Genomic DNA, 12395 nt, shown 5'->3' with positions numbered 1-12395 from the left:
TGATAAAAAAGGGGAGAAGAAATACTGAGTTCACAATGACACGGCTTCTTTAATCCAGTCAAATGAAGATCTGAGGGGTGACTGGTCAAGTCAGATGCCAGAGGTAGCTGGGAATTTATTTAATCCTACTATTTTCTAGGCATTGCTCTTAGCACAGGGGCTGTATCATTGAACAAATCAGGCATGGTCTTTCTTAAGATGGAGTTTCCAGTCTAGTGAATGACATTGAACAAATAATCATACAGTTCTGTATTTATATTTATCTATTAATTGAGTATAGGTTATTATGTGAACAATTAATGATAGTTAGAACTCCTTTAGATTGTATGGAGAGTGAACATGCCTCTGAAACCTTAACTTGTAAGCTGTGACAAGACATTTGAGTAAGTTTTAGCCAGACGTGAGCAGTATTTTTCCAGGCACAAGGAACAGTATGTATGAAGGGCTTACCATTGGAAGGATTTAGTAATTATGAGGAATGGAAGGAGAGCAAGTGTGGCGGAAATACAGAGAGTAAGGAAGAGATTTGAAGGATTTGAGATTATTGGATGATTTTATAAGTGGGGGTCAAAAAGATCATACCTGGTTTTTAAATAGATCTCTCTTGCAGCTACAAAATATGGGATAAAATAGGGAGTGTGGAGACCATTTAAAAAGAACTATTGAAACAATACTAGTGAGAGAGGCATGTTCTATCATGATAAGTACTGTTAGAACTGTTAAAAAAAAAGTACTATGAAAGCAGATGCTTTTAGATTCTATTTTACAGTCTGAAGCAGCTAGTATCTTTGTGGACCCTCTGCCCAAGTACCTGTGTAATATATCCTTTATGATGGTTAGGTTCACTTTTTAATTTGGCTAGGTTATGGTGTCCAGTTGTTTGGTCAGGCACTGGCCTGCTTGTTACTGTGAGGGTGCTTTGAAATGGGATTTGCATTTACAGTCAGTCGATTGCATCTGCGATCAACAAAGGAGATTACCCTCAGCCATGTGGAGAGTCTCCTCGTCCAACCAGAAGTCTTAAAAACCAGAACTGAGGATTTCAGAAGTCAGAAGTGGAATGTGGACAAAACTTCAGCATTAGTTCTTGCCAGAATTACCAGCCAGCCATCTTCCCCTGGTGAATCCAGATTAAGGACTTCAGCCTCACCTTTATCTGAGTTTCCAACTTGCAGCCTGTCCCAGGAAGTTCTGACTTGCCAGCCCCCATGGGTATGAGAACCAATTCCTTATAATGAATCCATCCATCTATCTATCTATCTATCTACCTCCTATCCATCCATTCATCCTGTTGGTTCTGTTTCTCTGGAGAACCCTCATACACTCTTGAAATTAGCTTGCTCCCAATGTTCCACCTTCCATTTACATCGAATTTTATGGATTTGACAAATGGATTTTTTTGGGTTAACCCTTAATTCCTAGAATTGATGATTTCCTTGTGAATCATTAAAGAATCATTCAAAGTATAAAAAGTTTCAAGTTATTTTTAACTGAGTCTTGATAAAAACAAGTAACTAGTAGGGGTAATAGGTATTAATCAAATCTAAGTAGCAAATTATTGCTTTTGTTAAAGGGATATGACTCAATAATGAAATACCTTAAATATTCTATCGTGTTTAGTTGAGGTTAAGACTTTTGAAAAAAACACACCTGTGTATCTTTGAATGTATATTTAGCTTCTGAAAAATGGCATTAATTTTTCTTTCTTACATTGCAGTAGATATTTTAAGAGGAAGAATTGGGAAGACATCTGATTGCTAGGTGTTAATAAGGTATTCTTTTCTGATTAAAATAATCCTATTAAAATGCTCTAATCAATATTGTTTTATCAGAGAATTAGAAAAGGTTTGGCTAGGGTCTAATTTCAGGACAGAGTAATGAATGGTTTATTTATTTTTAATTGTTAGGTTGCATGAATTTTTACGGTTATGGCTTTAATTTTGTGAAACATAAGAAATATGGGCTATAAATACTCAAATTATGTATGTTAATAATTTTGATATGGTCCTCATAATTTAATAGATTAGCTACAGAAATGCCTTGTTTAGTACTCAATCATTGTCAGAGTTTAATAAGGTCCCTCATTTATTTTCCAACATTAGATTACATTGGTGAATGGGTGCACTTTACACAAAGATACCAAGGTATATACAGTGAACAAAACTCCAGTTGATCTTGATGGCTTTTTAGGATTGTTGAATTTTCTACAGCTAATTAATTTAGTGCTAGTTCTAGTACTTGTTTTGAGTCCACAAAGCAACCAGCTATATCTCTGTAGTCAGAATTTACTAAATGATATGCTTGTGGCCTGAAAGAGTCAATGTGTTTGTGGCTTTGCATAATGTGAAAATTGGGTAGAATTTTCAGACAGGGCAAGGTTCCAGATTAAGGATTCAAGGATTCAATTTTCAAGGGCAAAAGCCATCTGCATTGGAGGCTGCCTGAGCCACAATTCAATTAAGAGGACAGTTGTTCTGTACCTACCATTTTGAAGATACTGCATTAGGCACCAGGACATTAAAGAAATGCATTTGATATGTTTTCTGTTCTCAAAAGTCATTCATTTATATGTAATTGAGATGGAAAGCAATTTGGGGAATGAAGAAAATATCCATCATCCATATCAGCTTGGAAACTCCAGAAAGCTCAAAATAATCATGAAAGAAACAAGTCAAGGAATATTTTTAAAACATGCAAATTTTAAAAATGATGTCAGTCTTTATTGATCTTTCAATGACTACAATTAGCTTAGATATTTTCAGCCACACTATATATTTCTTTAGATATCATCCTTCCTAAGGAATTTCTATTGAGTAGAAATCAACACTACAGGAATCATATTAGACTTCACATTAATATAATACTCAAGTATAAGGCAGTGTTATATTGGAGGAATAATTTATAAAATTCTATTCCAGGTCGTTCTTTCACTGTCCCCCTCCCATCTGCAATCAAGATTTATGTAGACATTCTGTTTCTCATGCTGCCTGGCTCTGTGCCTTCATAAAAATTTAGTAGATATTTCAAGGGATGCCATATGAATTCCATAGTAGTGTGGTAAAGAGGGAAGTTTCAGATTGTGAGTATGGAATTGTGAGAAGAGTGACTATGAAATGGTTCAAAGGAATGGACTGACATATTTAAATTTCTGTGATAGCTATATCTTAATCAAAATAGCTAGGCAATCCCAGCTTAGCCTCATAAATTATTACGTAAAATGTGGCAACAGAGAAAATAGAAAATAAGTTCTATATCCAGAAAATACTTGCAAATCGTATATCATAAGAAAGATATTTGAGTTTAGATATTAGATATTGAGTGAGAATGTAGATTAATTATTATTTCAGGTATTATTTCTGTCATTTCCATGAGAAAATTCTGGAAAGGAAATATGAAATTATATTAGTTTGAAGTAGATATGGCAAATATAAATACCAAACACTTCTTTCGGATGAGGAAATCTAGCAACCAGAGAGGTTAATGTCACAGGCAAATATGTTTAGATGTAAAAATCAATATTCAATTCAGTAAAAGACCTGCTGTTTGAAGAAGTCTGTTAGATTCCAAACAAAATCATCTAACCTAATTATTTTTAAACACATGTCATATTTTTATCAATTTGCCATTAGCAGCTCATTTTTACCTTTACTATTATCACTGATTGGTTCCATTGCATATTGAATGTTGTGGCTCATAGACCGATACAATTGTTCATTTTATACCCCTTTATCTGCTGGAGGAAGCTAAAGCGTGAATTAAGCAAAAATATCAAAGATATTTTATAATATAGCCACAGGCATGGCAAAATTCTAAAGTTAGATGTGTTTACTTTTAAATTCAGTTTAAGGTGATTAAGGAAGTTGTTGATAATTTCAGTTTTTTTAAAGAAGCAATATTGTGATGCAAGAATTTAAAAGTTATTAGATTTGATTTCTATATCAATAAGGAATACTAGCATTTATATTTCTAGAGTTTATGTTTAAGGTCACTTGGCTATGTTGCAAGTATTAATACTGCTACTACCGATACTCATACTAGTGCTATGATATATTGAACTCTACTTATATCAGGCACTGTCCTAGGCATATTGATACATTTTGGAATTTCACAAAAACTCTAAGAGATAAGTGGTATTATTCCCATTTTTCAGATAAGGAAACTGCTATTCAATGGGATTAAGTAAATTGCTCAAAATCATATAGCAATAAAGTGATAGAATAAGTCTTCAATCCCAAGTCTCTCTGACCTCAATGTCTGCTCTGTAAGGAATTTTCACAAACAGTTGGAAAATGCTCACTGTTCTAAGAGAAAATGTTGAAGAGGGCTGTTTATAATTAACTTCTGGGTTCCAGAGAAGAGGAGACTGTACAAACGAGTGATCCCAGAAGATTGTGAGATGATTCATGGTGTTTCTTCAACCAAGGGCTTGGATACACATGTGCAAGGCAAGATCACAAAATACTTTAGTAAAATTTGCCTAATGTGTAGATTGAACTTGAACAATAATTACAGAGGCCATACAGTGCTAGGAGATATTGGAATTAACTGTCTGCCAGTCAAAACTCAATATCTTTTAAAGGAAGACAGCATAATTTAGACTTCCTATAATGGATCACACACAATGTGCAGCTTAAAATAATAATGTGAGGCATGTGATGAATCAGAAAAATATGAGCTTAATTAAGGTTAAAAAGAAGTTACAAGAAACAGACCTAGACATGTCCCAGATATTGGAATAAGCAGTTAAGGATATTAAAGTAAAATATAAGGAATGACTAGATGTGCAATCTTAGCAGTGTAAAAGGAACTATGAAAAGAGCCAAATGGGAATTATAGAACTGAAAAGTATAATATCTGAAATGCAAAAATCAAATAGCAGATTTGAGACTACAGAGGAAAAGGTAAACTTGAAGTTTGATCAGTAGAAACTATCCATTATGAAGAACAGCCTTTTTATGGCCAGATTCTTTACATAGAAAACTCTAAGCCATGTACCATAAAAAAGGGCTAAAACTAATATTTATCAGGATCACAGAATACAAGGTCAAAATAGAAAATCAATTGTATTTATATATAATAGCAATAAACAAGTGGAAAATGACATAAACAAATCCCATTCCATTTATAGTAACATAAAACACTGAAAATAGAAATAAACTTAAGAAAAGGTATGTATGAAGGTACTAATATCTTCAATTCATTGCTGAAAGAAAGAAGATATAAATTAATGGAAAGTTATACCATGTTCATGAAATAGAATATTCAAAATTGTTAAGATACTAATTTTCTAAAAATTAAATCTATAGATTCAGTGAAGTCCCAGTCAAATTATCAACAGGCTTTTAGTGGATATTGACTAATTACAAAATTTATATGGGAATGCAAAAACATAGAATAGCCAAAGCAAATTTGAAAACCATTGTACAAAGTTAATAGACTCATACTACCTGATTTTGAGGTTTACTAGAAAGCTACATAATAAAGATTGCGTTTTATTAGTCCAGGACTTGGCAATAGATCCATAGAACAAATTAATGTCCAGAATACACTGATATGCATGTAAGCAGTTGAGTTTTTAGAAAGACATTGAGGTAATTTACTGGGAAGGGGTAGACTTTTCAGGAATTTATGCTACAACAACTAGATATTCATAGAGGAAAAAATGAAAGTTTACTACTACCTGACAGCAATGCAAAAAAAAATAATAATTTAAGATGGATCATAGGTATAAATGTAAAAGCTAAAACTACAAAGCTTGTAAAAGAAAACATAGGTATTCAGCTAATCTTCATTCATTTTAACATTCACAAATCTGGTATTAGCAAATACTTTTTAAAAAGGACTCAGAGAACCCTGGCCATAAAATAAAAATTGAAAAATTGATCTTCATCAAAATTAAAATCTTCTGCTCATCAAAGGAAAACATTAATAAATGTGAAAGCAAACCACAGGATAGGTCAAAAAATTTGCAGATTTTTCTGACAAAGGACATATAATCAGAATGTATAAAGAACTCCAGGTACTCAATAATAAGAAAACAAGCAACTGTTAAAAATTGGCAAAAAAGAAAAAAGAAAAAAAGACCTAAATAAAGACTTAATTAAAAAAGATAAACAGATGGCAAATAAGCACATGCAAATGTGCTCAACTTCATTAGCCATTACAGGAAATGCAAATTAAACCATAATGATATGCAGATACATACCCTTTAAAATCATTAATATTAAAATGATGGACAACACCAAGTTTTGAAAAGGATGCAGAGAAATGATTTCTCATATGGTGCTTGTGGGAATGTAGAATGGCACAACCATTTCGGAAAACTTCTTGGTAGTTTCCAATCATATGTCAAACCTATAACTACTTTATATCCAGCAACTACACTTCTGGGTATTTATCCATGAGAAATGAAAACATGCATCTACAAGAAGATGTTTTGAAGAACATTTGTAGCTGAAAATGTGAAATAATCCATATGTCCATCAATAACTTAATGGATAATCGAACTGTGGTATAGTCAAACAATGGACTGCTACTTCTCAATGAAGAACAATGGATGAATCTTAAAAACATTATGTTGAGCAGAAGTAACCAGAAACAAAATATTATTTATCATTAGTTCACCTTTGTAGGAAGCTCAAGAACAGACATAACTCATCCTTGGGATAGAAGTCGGAACAGTGGGTGTGTAATCATCTGCATCTTGATTATGGTGTTAGATATATGGGTGTATACATTTTCCAACACTCTTTGAATGTGCATTTTACTATATGTAAATTTTAACTCCAAAAAACAAACATTGTTATGAAACACTGGCACATCCAAATTAAGATTATTCAAAGAGACTTTAATAAAAGGATTTTTATAACATTGTGGGCAGGGCTAAAGTAAACTAAGAAAGGATGGTGTAGTATTCTAGAGCTTCTAACAGTAGAGACAATTATTACCTATAAGCTTTAACAGTGGGAGACAGGGTGAGAGTTGTTTGGAAATGACAGCCAGAAAGTAGATATGGACTTTGGTTTAGGGATACAGCCAGTCTGAGATGACCCCAGAGAGAGAAAACCCAAGTTCATGTACATGTACAAGAATTAATCACTTTAGCCATAGGTGTGGCCTTGTAAACAGGGGCTACGTAGGTGTTGCCTACTGTCTAAAGAATTGTATTTTCTGAAAGATATATTTTAAACTTTCTCCCCCCATGAGGAAAAGAACTGTCCTGGAGAAAACTCGGTTGTGGAAATTCATAATGGCTTTTTATTTTTATATCTTAAAAATAAATTATATTTTAATAGATAAAATGTAGCAGTATTTGTGAAAAAAACGGTTTACCCTGGGTGACTTGGCAATGATCAATTCGATTTTTCTATTGTCTAGTTCAGATAATATCTTGAGAGAAAATGTAATTATTCAGCTCTGAAGTACTTTGTCCAACTATCTTGATTTGTGAAATAGAGATGCTTTATTGCCACATATTCTTCTTTTTATTATGAGGTATATAATTTCCAATGATAAGATCTCCTTGGTGCATCCTATAACCTCAGCAGCTAACACTGTTTGTGGAAGTCCTTGTAAAACCTACAGATGCACCCATTATTTTATTCTATCTCCTTTACTGTGTGATATTTACATTGTCACATATATGACTTTCTAGGAAATTGTGGTGAATGACGACACGATTCAAAGACAGATGCACATTAATGTGAAAGAGTTGCCTGGTAAATATCATATTGTTGATAGTTTCCTCACCATGTGGATGTTTCCTGCCAGACACAGGAAACTGTGGTCCAGTAATTATCTCAGCTGCATAACCAGATACACCAATTTTCCAAGAGCCATTCTATTTTTACTAAGGATTATAAAATAGTTCTGTAACTGTTTGGTTCTGAAATAATAGTACTCTCAACAACAGTAATAATTAACAATTGTAGAACATTTTACATTGTTCTTTACATGCATTTTAATTGATCTTCAGGGAAACAGTATTAGGTTATTATCAGCATATTAGTAAGTAAACATTTTATTGACCACATTTTCCCAGGGCAACCACAATTGAAAGAGCATGATTTGCACAAGGTCATGAAAGCTATTACTGAGGGATCTGGGCCTTGGTATCTGATTTCATTATGTTACACAATTTCCTGATCAGTGGAAGCACAACCATTTCTCTTTGGAGAAGCAACTTCTCATTTTACTGAATTTTTGACATGTCTAGGACTATGATATAGGAAACCAATCAGGGACTTGGAAGCTGAGAATAGTATTTAAGAGGAATTCATTTTCAGTTGTGGGACCACCTATTAGGAGAGCCATATAGTCAGTGATCTGACCATCTCAATGTTCACCTGATTGAAATTTAGGGGTTATCTATCTCCTAAAATATCCATCAGAATATCAAGAAGTCCAAAATTTCTTCAGTATCAATGAATTCCCTGAGACTGGAAGGGTGAATATCATATTTGAGATACTGGAATAAAGCCAAACTAGCCGGTGTCCAGAGAGTGAGGTTGAAAGTTGTGTAGAATTACGCTAGAGATACAGGTGAAGCTCAGATCATAATACATCTTGTAGAACATACTAGGATTTTATACCCCATCATAAAAGGAGTTGGGAAGTCATTGAGGTGTTTTAACAAGGTAACATAATCAGGTTTGTATTGTAAAAGATCACTATGGTTGCTATGTGTATAATAGACTGGGGGCATTGTGAAGAATCAGTTGTGTTGAAGCACAATTAGGAAATGAGTTATGAGGCTGATGAAGCAGTCCAAGCAAGAGATGATGGTGGATTGGATTAGGTGGTTGTGGTGGGAGTGGAAAGATGTGTATGTATTTGAGAGATATTTACAAGGGAAAATCTCTAAGACTTGGTGTTAGATTGAATGGGAGGGAAATGTCACAGATAGCTGCTAGGTTTCAGGCATGCATACCTGGATGGATGATGATGACTTTAAATGAGATAGGGAACCCTGTGGGAAAGTTGGGTGAATTAACCTATTTATGATAAAATACTTAGCAATCGAGGGACAGACTGTGGATATTTATATACAAGTAATATCTACAAAAATTTCTAGGATATATAACTCTCAGTAATTAAATATTGAAATGTTTCCCTTGAAGTCAAGAATGAGATGAATATGGCTTTTATCATTATATTCAACCTTATAGGGAAATGCTAGTGTTTTAGTTTCCTATGCTGCTCAAGCAAATACCATGAAATAGGTCAAGTTAAACAATGGGAATTTATTTTCTCATGGTTTTGAGGCCAGAAAAATTTCCAAATCAAGGCATCATGAAGGAAATGCTCTTTTCCCAAAGACCAGCTGCCTGCGACCTTAGCTTCTCTGTCACATGGTAAGGCATATGGTGGTGTCTGCTGGTCTCTTCCTTCTCTTCCAGGTTTCATTGATTCCAGCTTCTTGTGTTCAGGGATTTCTCTCTCTTTGCCTCAATTTCATTCCACTTATAAAGAACTCCACAGTAATAGGATTAAGACTCATCCTGATTGGAGGAACCTAAGATGGCAGCTAGGTGAGACAGGGCAAAAAAAGCACCTCCATGAAAAATACTAGTTAAAAGCCAGAAAGTGACCCAGAACACCAATTCCAGCAATGCACCAGCTGGACAAGGTCAGCTAAATCCACAGGGACTGTGCACTTAGTGAATCCAGGAGTCTGCGTTCTGAAATGAGTGAGTGAGCCAGCTGAAAGTCCAGCGGCCACGCTGCAGTGTGGGAAAACCATGGGTTGGTGTTTGGAGGTGGACTAGTTCTTTTTTAAAAGAAAAAAACAAAAAACAAAGCAAAACAAAAAAAACAAAAGTGGCTGCAGGTACAGCAGCAAGAACCACACAGTGAAGCATGGCAGGAGCGGGCCGTGCGAACGTCTCAATCTCTGGAGTGGAAGATAGACATACCTGCACTTGATGCTAATTGTCTCAGAGCCAGGAAGGCAGAGGGGAACCAAAAGGAGAAAGAAAACACACCCCTTGCAGCCATCTTCCCAGTGGGCTGGGAACGCTCCTGCCTGGCACCAGAGCCACAGCCCAGAGCCGTGCCAAGGGTCCCAGTGTGACGGGAAGTGTTTTCTGCAACACCGCGCACACGCCACAATATCGGGGGTGGACAATAGCCTTTCGTGCACCCACAGCTAATTGTCCCGGAACTGGGAAGGAGGAGCTGTGCGAAAAGGGGGAAATTAACACGCCCCATTCAGCCATCTGTACAGCAGGCTGGGAACGCCCCTGCAAGTCCCGGTGGCCCAGGACTTCCCTTAAGGGCTGGCACATACTTGTGACCTAGCACAGCCTTCCCTCAGCAGAGGCCCTGGAAGAGCACGGCTGGGAAGAGGGACCCACTCAGAAATCCCAGGGACCCTACACCAATACCAAGGACTTGTAGGTCAGCAGCAGAGACAATCTGTGGCGAGAACGAAATGAAGGTTTAGGCTCTTGCAAAAACCTTAAATCTCCAGAAACACCTCGGAGATTTGATTATTAAAGCTGCCCTGCCTCCCTAACCGCTCAGAGACATGCCCTACATTCAGGGCAGACAGCACCAACAACACACCCAAACTTGGTGCACCAATTGAAACCCCACAAGAGTCAGATCCCCACACACCACAAAGACAAAGTTGGGGAGAACTGACTTGAGGGGAATAGGTGAATCACGGATGCCATCTGCTCGTTAGATAGAGAAAGTGTGCACCACCAAGCTGTAGATCTGACAAATTAGAGATTGGTATTTTTTAGATCCTGAAAGAACCCTATCAAGTAAAGCAAACGCCAAGAGGCCAAAAACAACAGAAAATCTTAAAGCATTTGATAAAACCAGACGATATGGAGAACCCAAACCCAAATACCCAAATCAAAAGATCAGAAGAGACACAGTACTTGGAGCAATTAATCAAAGACCTAAAGACAAACAATGAGAGCATGGCACAGGATATAAAGGACATGAAGAAGACCCTAGAAGAGCATAAAGAAGAAATTGCAAGAGCAAATTAAAAAAAAAGATGATCTTATGGGAATAAAAGAAACTGTTAACCAAATTGAAAAGATTCTGGATACTCATAGTGCAAGACTAGAGGAAGCTGAACAGCAAATCAGTGACCTCAAGGACGATAGAATGGAAAATGAAAGAACAAAAGAAAGAATGGGGAAAAATTGAAAAAATCAAAATGGACCTCAGGGATATGATAGATAATATAAAATGTCCAAATATAAGACTCATTGGTGTTCCAGAAGGGGAAGAGAAGGGTAAAGGTCTAGGAAGAGTGTTCAAAGAAATTGTTGGGGAAAACATCCCAAATCTTCTAAACATCATAAATACACAGCAAACTCCAAATAGAATAAATCCAAATAAACCCACTCCAAGACATATTCTGATCAGACTGTCAGATACTGAAGAGAAGGAGCAAGTTCTGAAAGCAGCAAGAGAAAAGCAATTCACCACATACAGAGGAAACAACATAAGACTGAGTAGTGACTACTCAGGGGCCACCATGGAGGCGAGAGGCATATTTAAAATTCTGAGAGAGAGAAATTTCCAACCAAGAATACTTTATCCAGCAAAACTCTCCTTCAAATTTGAGGGAGAGCTTAAATTTTTCACAGACAAACAAATGCTGAGAGATTTTGCCAAGAAAAGACCTGCCCTATTGCAGACACTAAAGGGAGCCCTACTGACAGAGAAACAAAGAAAGGAGAGAGACATATAGAGAAATTTAACAGACATATATAGAACAATACATCCCAAATCACCAAGACACACATTCTTCTCTAGTGATCACGGATCTTTCTCCAGAGTAGACCATATGCTGGGACATAAAACAAGCCTCAATAAATTAAAAAAAAAAAAAAAATTGAATTTATTCAAAGCACATTCTCTGACCACAATGGAATACAAATAGAAGTTAATAACCATCAGAGACTTAGAAAATTCACAAACACCTGGAGGATAAAAATGAGGGGGAGATGAAAACATTCTCAGATAATCAAAAGCTGAGGGACTTCATCACCAGTAGATCAGTCCTATAAGAAATGCTAAAGGGAATTGTGCAGGCTGAAAGGAAGGGACACTAAACAATTGACTGAAACCACATGAAGAAGTAAAGATTTCCAGTAAAGATCACATGGTAAATATAAATACCAATACTACCGTACTTTTTATTTGTAACTCCACTGTTTACTTCCTACAGGATCTAAAATACATAAACTGTAATGATAAATCAGTGGTTTTGGACTCAGTGCAAAATATGTAATTTTTGACAAGAACTACATAAAGGTGGGAGAATGGAGGAGTATAGGAACATAATTTATGTGTCCTATTGAAGTTAAGTTGGTATCAAAGAAAACCAAGATTGTTATGGATTTAAGATGTTAAATTTAAGCCCCACA

This window comes from Choloepus didactylus, chromosome X (genome assembly GCF_015220235.1).
Source record: "Choloepus didactylus isolate mChoDid1 chromosome X, mChoDid1.pri, whole genome shotgun sequence".
In the NCBI taxonomy this organism is placed as follows: Eukaryota; Metazoa; Chordata; class Mammalia; order Pilosa; family Megalonychidae; genus Choloepus; species Choloepus didactylus.
This window is presented reverse-complemented; position numbering follows the sequence as displayed.